At 49.1% G+C, this 6,000-nt stretch overlaps 1 long non-coding RNA gene across 1 annotated transcript in view; it reads right to left on the minus strand.

Moving 5' to 3' along the window:
* LOC142902103 (uncharacterized) overlaps positions 1 to 5,345 on the minus strand; it is a 62,083-nt gene extending 56,738 nt beyond the window's left edge. The window contains exon 1 of the long non-coding RNA XR_012929048.1: positions 5,222 to 5,345. This is a non-coding gene — a long non-coding RNA (uncharacterized LOC142902103). The remainder of the gene's footprint in view (positions 1 to 5,221) is intronic.
* Between the last annotated feature and the right edge of the window lie 655 nt (positions 5,346 to 6,000).

A 6,000-nucleotide genomic window follows, 5' to 3' on the forward strand; every position in this document is an offset into this window, starting at 1 on the left:
TCATCCGGATGCGTTCATGTTTTGTGCTGGATATTTTTTGTGCATTGTCTCAAACATATTTATATAATTTTTTATTTTATTTTGGTAGCGGAAGCATGCACATATGTACGTGTGTGAAAAGTGTAAATACACCAACATCAATCAATTTACAATCCATTTAACGATGCGATAAACAAAGATTCTAATTCTAATTCCTCATTCAGTTCGTTTACCACAGTTAAACTCACAATCAAAAATTCACAATCGCCACCCACGTGAAAACAAGTCACCTGTACGGTTGTTAGCATCCCTTCGCCAGTTCAAGGCGGGACGGGCTCGCCCAGTGAAACGCAGCGGGCTACGCGGGAGCTCGGCTCAAGGTTAGAACATCGACGTCTCCCCAGTGGACGGCGCTCCAGGACATTTGAACCCGGCTTTCTCAGAGGACTCGGCCCAAAGACCTTTTCTCCCTTCTTGTTTTATCTCAACTGCCACACACTTCGATCCCCCCCCCCAACACACACACCCTGCCACACACACACACACACAACTTCTTAGCCTGCTAGCTCACCTTTGACCCTCGCTAATGCTCCCTGTCAACACACACACAAAAAAATCCAAACCTTTTTATTTTTTTTTCCCCTTTGGTGGCTACGACAGTCGTTGCCGTCGGCATCTCGCCGGGGAAGGTCACGCTACAAAGTGAAGCGGACATCAAGGTCAGCGTCGATGGAAGCTGTTTTCGTGTATCGGGCCCCAGACAGACACTTCCTGCAGTACTGTATCCCAGAAGGGGCCACACTGCCACCAGCAGTCATTTAGCTCAATACATTCTCAGCAGACAGAAAATCCTTCTTGCTTCCTCTCTCTCTCTCCCTTTATCCACTTTACCCCATTGTGCGTCAGAGACACAGTGGCCGTTTGAGGCAGTTTAATTCGATGTTGCTGTGAAACGTAAATAAATATGTCTTATCGCACCATTGGAGGCACACAATGCGCCAGAGTTGGCGACGCCGCTCAGTGAGATTAATACAGCTGCAGCCGTTCTTCCCCTGGTCTTATGTAAGAGGGTTGCCATTGCTTCTGATAAATAATTAATGAGCTTTATTTTAAAAGAGGACATTCAGTGGAACATTCTTTACTAAGACAGCCGCCGACCCACCACCTTCCCACCCTCCTTTTCCCAACAGCAGACAACTATGATGAGCTAGCGCATTTCTAAAATGACCCAGCTGGTGGAGCATATTGTGAATCGCCTCATCGGGGATTCAAAAGGGGCTGACGGCAGATCAGCCAATTCCGTTTGCAGTGCGGACTCCAGCTGACCAGACCCTATGTTGGAAATGAGCTATTTGCTAGTCGCAACCAGCTGGAGAGAGATTCGCTGCAGATGCATTTGTGCGTGTGTGTGTGTGTGTGTGTGGCCCGAGATGGGCCACTTTATTGTGAAAGATTCGGATGTAAATATTAGCCTGGGAAAATGAAGTGCGCAGTTAAGAGCGACACTACCAAGACACTGTGCAACCACACGGGGGGGAAACTATATGCACATCTTTGAGTGAAATACCTGTGTACACATATGTAAATCACGCATGATTTCATAATATCAAGCGAGGAAAAGGGATCAATAAGTCACACAAACGTAGGTTAGATTCAGAGGACAATGGCAATTCCTGCCTTTGATAATCAATTCCTTGCCCAGAAATAAGCTTCCCTGCTATTGGGCAAGCGCCTTCTTTGCTTTTCTGCAAACGCATTATCTCTAAATTGACGGGAAAGAGGTAAAAAAAAAAAAAAAAAAAAGGAATCCCATATGAATCCAAGCATATTATGCGTTTAGTCTTCGTAGCTGGCAGCATATGAAGGCAGGTACATTATTCTCTATTTGGATATTCTCTGGCCAGGTGTGGAGCCATATGTGTCTTTGTTGCATAGTGGATATTTAGACTGTCTCAACAATTCACTATTGTTCAAAAATGTAAATACACAAATGTCTTACCAACAATAACTGTGGAACCAAATTTGGAGTCAATAGCTGCAAACAATAAGTCCTAGCGTCCCTCCTGGCTGAAAACTAAACTAAACAAAAATGTTTGAACCATTTCAATAACCCTATGACATGTCAACCGTTCCCATGGTTCCCTGCTTGATTGATTGACTAAGTGTTAATGATGATGTTGGGTTCCTCACATATACGAGTCAAATGGGCAGAAATTCCATTTTAGGAACCTCATTCACAAAAGCGCAATGACATTTTAATGACCGAGGCTGAGGCATGATGACCAACCAGCAGCATTTATCTTTTTTTACAGCAGTGTTTACAGGACCAAATCAGTGCAATGCCATCTGGCAAATTGGTCTTACATTAAAAAGGGAATGGTGCATTCCATATACATGCTTTCATGTTGCATCAACAGCTATTAGTTGAGTTTTATATCGGACTTACACGAACAGCTAGCATATTCCCTAGCATAGTGAATACGAGACAAAATTATAATAGAAATTATCATCATTACTTAACCAAAACTTTCCATCATACAATCACACGTTTTGTGAAATGACTCAAAACCCTGACCTTTTTTTTTGCCATCTGGCTGATGAGAACACGCTGTCAACACTGATGAATAATCTTGGTAGACGAAGGACCCCTTCTCTCAGTGCGTTCCGTCAACACGGTGATTCAGTGGATGGATACTATCAGCGAGGAGAGAAGGCCTTGCTTTCATCCTCACTCAAAAAAACACACTCCACTGTGTCTTTAGCTTACACCCTTGCAGACAGGCTTCATGCAGGTAGCCTCCACTCATCAGGCTACACAGAGAAAAAGGGCTACATGCACGTACACAAAACCGCGCTGGATGAAAAACAAAGCCACAGACACAGACCGAGTCTAGTGCCAAAGCCAGATCATCTGAGCCGAATCATTTACCACAATCCAAAAAAAAGTGGGTGGGTAGAGGCAGACCAAGGATTACCAAGTCAGAGATAAGGAAGTACAGGGAGAGAACAGAGGATGTAGCCGTGCTCTCCTTTAACCGCGCTGCTCGATATCAGAGGCGATGCGTCAGTCCTGCCGTGGTTAACACTCAATAAAACATCAAAAGGGATGAAGCTCAGAAGCTCTGGACAAACACACATACACACCCACGCAGACACCAGATACAGTCTGAAAATCCCCCCCTCCCACTCCCCTTTAGTTTTTTCACTCGGCAATTTTTTTTTTTTTTTTTTTTGAAGACATGCGAGCGAGTGCGCCCACGCGCACGCATGCATGCAGGCAGGCGCGTGAGCGGCGGCAGGGTCTGTGGATTCAGTTCATTAGACTAAATGAACACAGCCGGCGAGAGCAGATGAGAGCTTTGCTGTGGCGCTCTCCCGAATGCAAATTGCGACTTCTTCCAAATGGAGCATTTGTGCGCGTGCAGCGGCTCCTTGCGACCGGGGCCGAGGCGCGCGGCCGTCCGAGGCGTCAGCCGGTGTCAGATATATATACCGCGCGCGGGAGCTGTCGTCAACTTCCCATCAGGCTCCACTTCAGCACACACACACACACACACACACACACACACACACACACACACACACACACACACACGTACCTGCGCTGTCGGTATGTAAACCGATAAAATGTGTTCATAATCCGCAAAAACCAACACACACACACACACACACACACACACACACACACACACACACACACACAGAAATGCGTATCTCATGGCCATGGTCATGCCTTGCATGTTACGTGATCAGGAGGGAGTCGTCCTAATCACCTGCTGGGAAGTGTGTGTGTGTGTGTGTGTGTGTGTGTGTGTGTGTGTGTGTGTGGGGGGGGGGTGGGGGGGGGGGGGGAAGAGTTGGACTTTGACTGCATATTAAACCCTTTTGTCATTGCTCTTCAATTCCCCCCCTCACCTAGTCATTAATATTTCAACCCCCTTCCCCGACGAAAGAAAGAAAGGAGAGAGAGAGAGAGAGAGAGAGAGGGGGAAGGACAGAGGAGGAGGATGCACTTGTCTGCTATCGATCAAGAGGGAGGGCAGCGCACCCACCGCTCCTCCCAGGGAGGCACACAGCAATCCGTCTGTGGCGCTCACATCCTCCCGACACTCCCTACCCAGTTTCCATCTGAAAGGGATTCTGGGCATTCAAAGCAGACGCATGAAGGAATCACCGTGCCGCGACTATCCCGTTTGCAGGAGGTGTGGGCGGGGAAAAACAACAACGACGACAACAACAACAAATGGCCAGTGACAGAGAATCTCTCCATCGATCTAAGAAGAAGAGAACTTGTCCAAGCGCGCAAAGTAACGGTGAAGGAATGCGGCGGTGTCGTCGCAACGTCATTTGCGGGGGAGACAATCAGCTCTCTGTCGGCGGTGGGAGGCTGCTGCAGCTGTCTTAAGATGCAGGGCGGCACTGGCCGTACTGTACCCCCCCTCCCCTCCCTCCCTCCAAAAAAAAAAAGAAAAAGAAGAAGAAGAAGCATGAAAAAAAAAAATAATAAAAAAAACACCTTGCAGATCGCCCAGCGGTCCGGAGTCGCAGGCAAACAGCAGCAGCCGCAATTACGGTGCGCACCGGCAGCCTCCCCAGGTGATAACTGCTGTGTGGCCAGCAGCAGAAGGAGCAGATGAACACACACACACACACACACACACACACACACACACACACACACACACGCACGCACGCACGCACGCACAGACACACACGCACAAATATGCAGATACGCACTGACGCATCCCTCTGTCAACAACTGCCATAATGCAACAGCCAGAAATGGTCTATTTCAACCCCACCACCACCACCACCACAAAAGATAAATGAATCCTGATGAAGGCCAGGGATGCTCCTCACACGCCAGCATTTCACCCTCTGCAACTTTATGCTCTAAAACTACCCAATGACACTCCGAGGAGGTGCCTTCCCCCCCACTGTTCACTCTCGTCTCTCCTCCTCCAGACGAAGCTGGGGGTTGGGGGGAAACCTGGAGGGATCCTTGGGTTGAGGCTGCGTCCTTACCTCAGAGTGGCGTCCAGATGGCTGTATAGTCCCGAAAGAAGATAGAAAAAAAAAAAAATACTGTATGAAGCTGGCCGCAGCTCCACGACAAAGAGGGACGAAGGAGCAGAAATTCTCCACGTCACTGGGGATCTGAACCCTTTTTTTTTTCTTTCTCTCTCTCCCTCCTCCACCACCCTACCACCCCATCCCCCCCTCTCTTCTGATAGGAACTTACTTTTGTCGATGGATGGGTAATCCGCTCCCTCTCGACTCGCCCAGTTTTCTTGATATTTTTTTTTATTATAATTGTTCTTGTTTCAGGGTCGCTTTCTTCCCCACCGCCGCTGCTGATATTCCACGGAGGGGGGAAAGGGAAAAGAAAAAGCTGCGTGCGTGCGTGCGTGCGGGTGTGCGTATGGAGAGGAGCAGAATGAGCCGAGGCGCTTGTCAGATCTCTCTGGGCTGGTGCGCTGGAATGAATGCCGCTCGCAGCTCCTCTCCCTCGACCTTTTAGGGAGATAGAATTCAGCCTCCGCCCCCCTCAGCCTCGCCGGCACCACCGACACCACCTCCGGGATGGGAGAGGGACGTAAAAAAAAAACAAAAAAAAACAACGGCAACAAAAAAAAAATATATCAAACTTTCAGACACCCGTGCCAAAGCTGCTGGAGTCTCGCTAGTGCGTTAATTTCCTCGACATCCTCCCCTGGACCCTCCGCTGGGTGGACGGTGGGTGGTGGTGGGGGGTTCGTGCCGTCGTCCGGTGCGATGATGCTCGGCTCCCGAATCCGGTCTCGCCGAATGGATGCTGAGGAAGGAGCGGGATGGGGCGAGCCGCACCGCTCTCCCACTCTCTCTCTCGCTCTCTCTCTTTCACTCTGCCTCTCTCTCTCACTCACTCTGCCTCTCTCTCTCACTCACTCTGCCTCTCTCTCTCGCTCTCGCTCTCCCCTCACTCTCTCACGCCTCGCACATCCACCTCCCTCCCGCCCTCCTCAGTGCCTCTTGCTGCAC

Source organism: Nelusetta ayraudi, unplaced genomic scaffold (assembly GCF_046127955.1).
Source record: "Nelusetta ayraudi isolate G7.1 ecotype Tasmania unplaced genomic scaffold, CSIRO-AGI_Nayr_v1 ptg000005l, whole genome shotgun sequence".
NCBI lineage: Eukaryota > Metazoa > Chordata > Actinopteri > Tetraodontiformes > Monacanthidae > Nelusetta > Nelusetta ayraudi.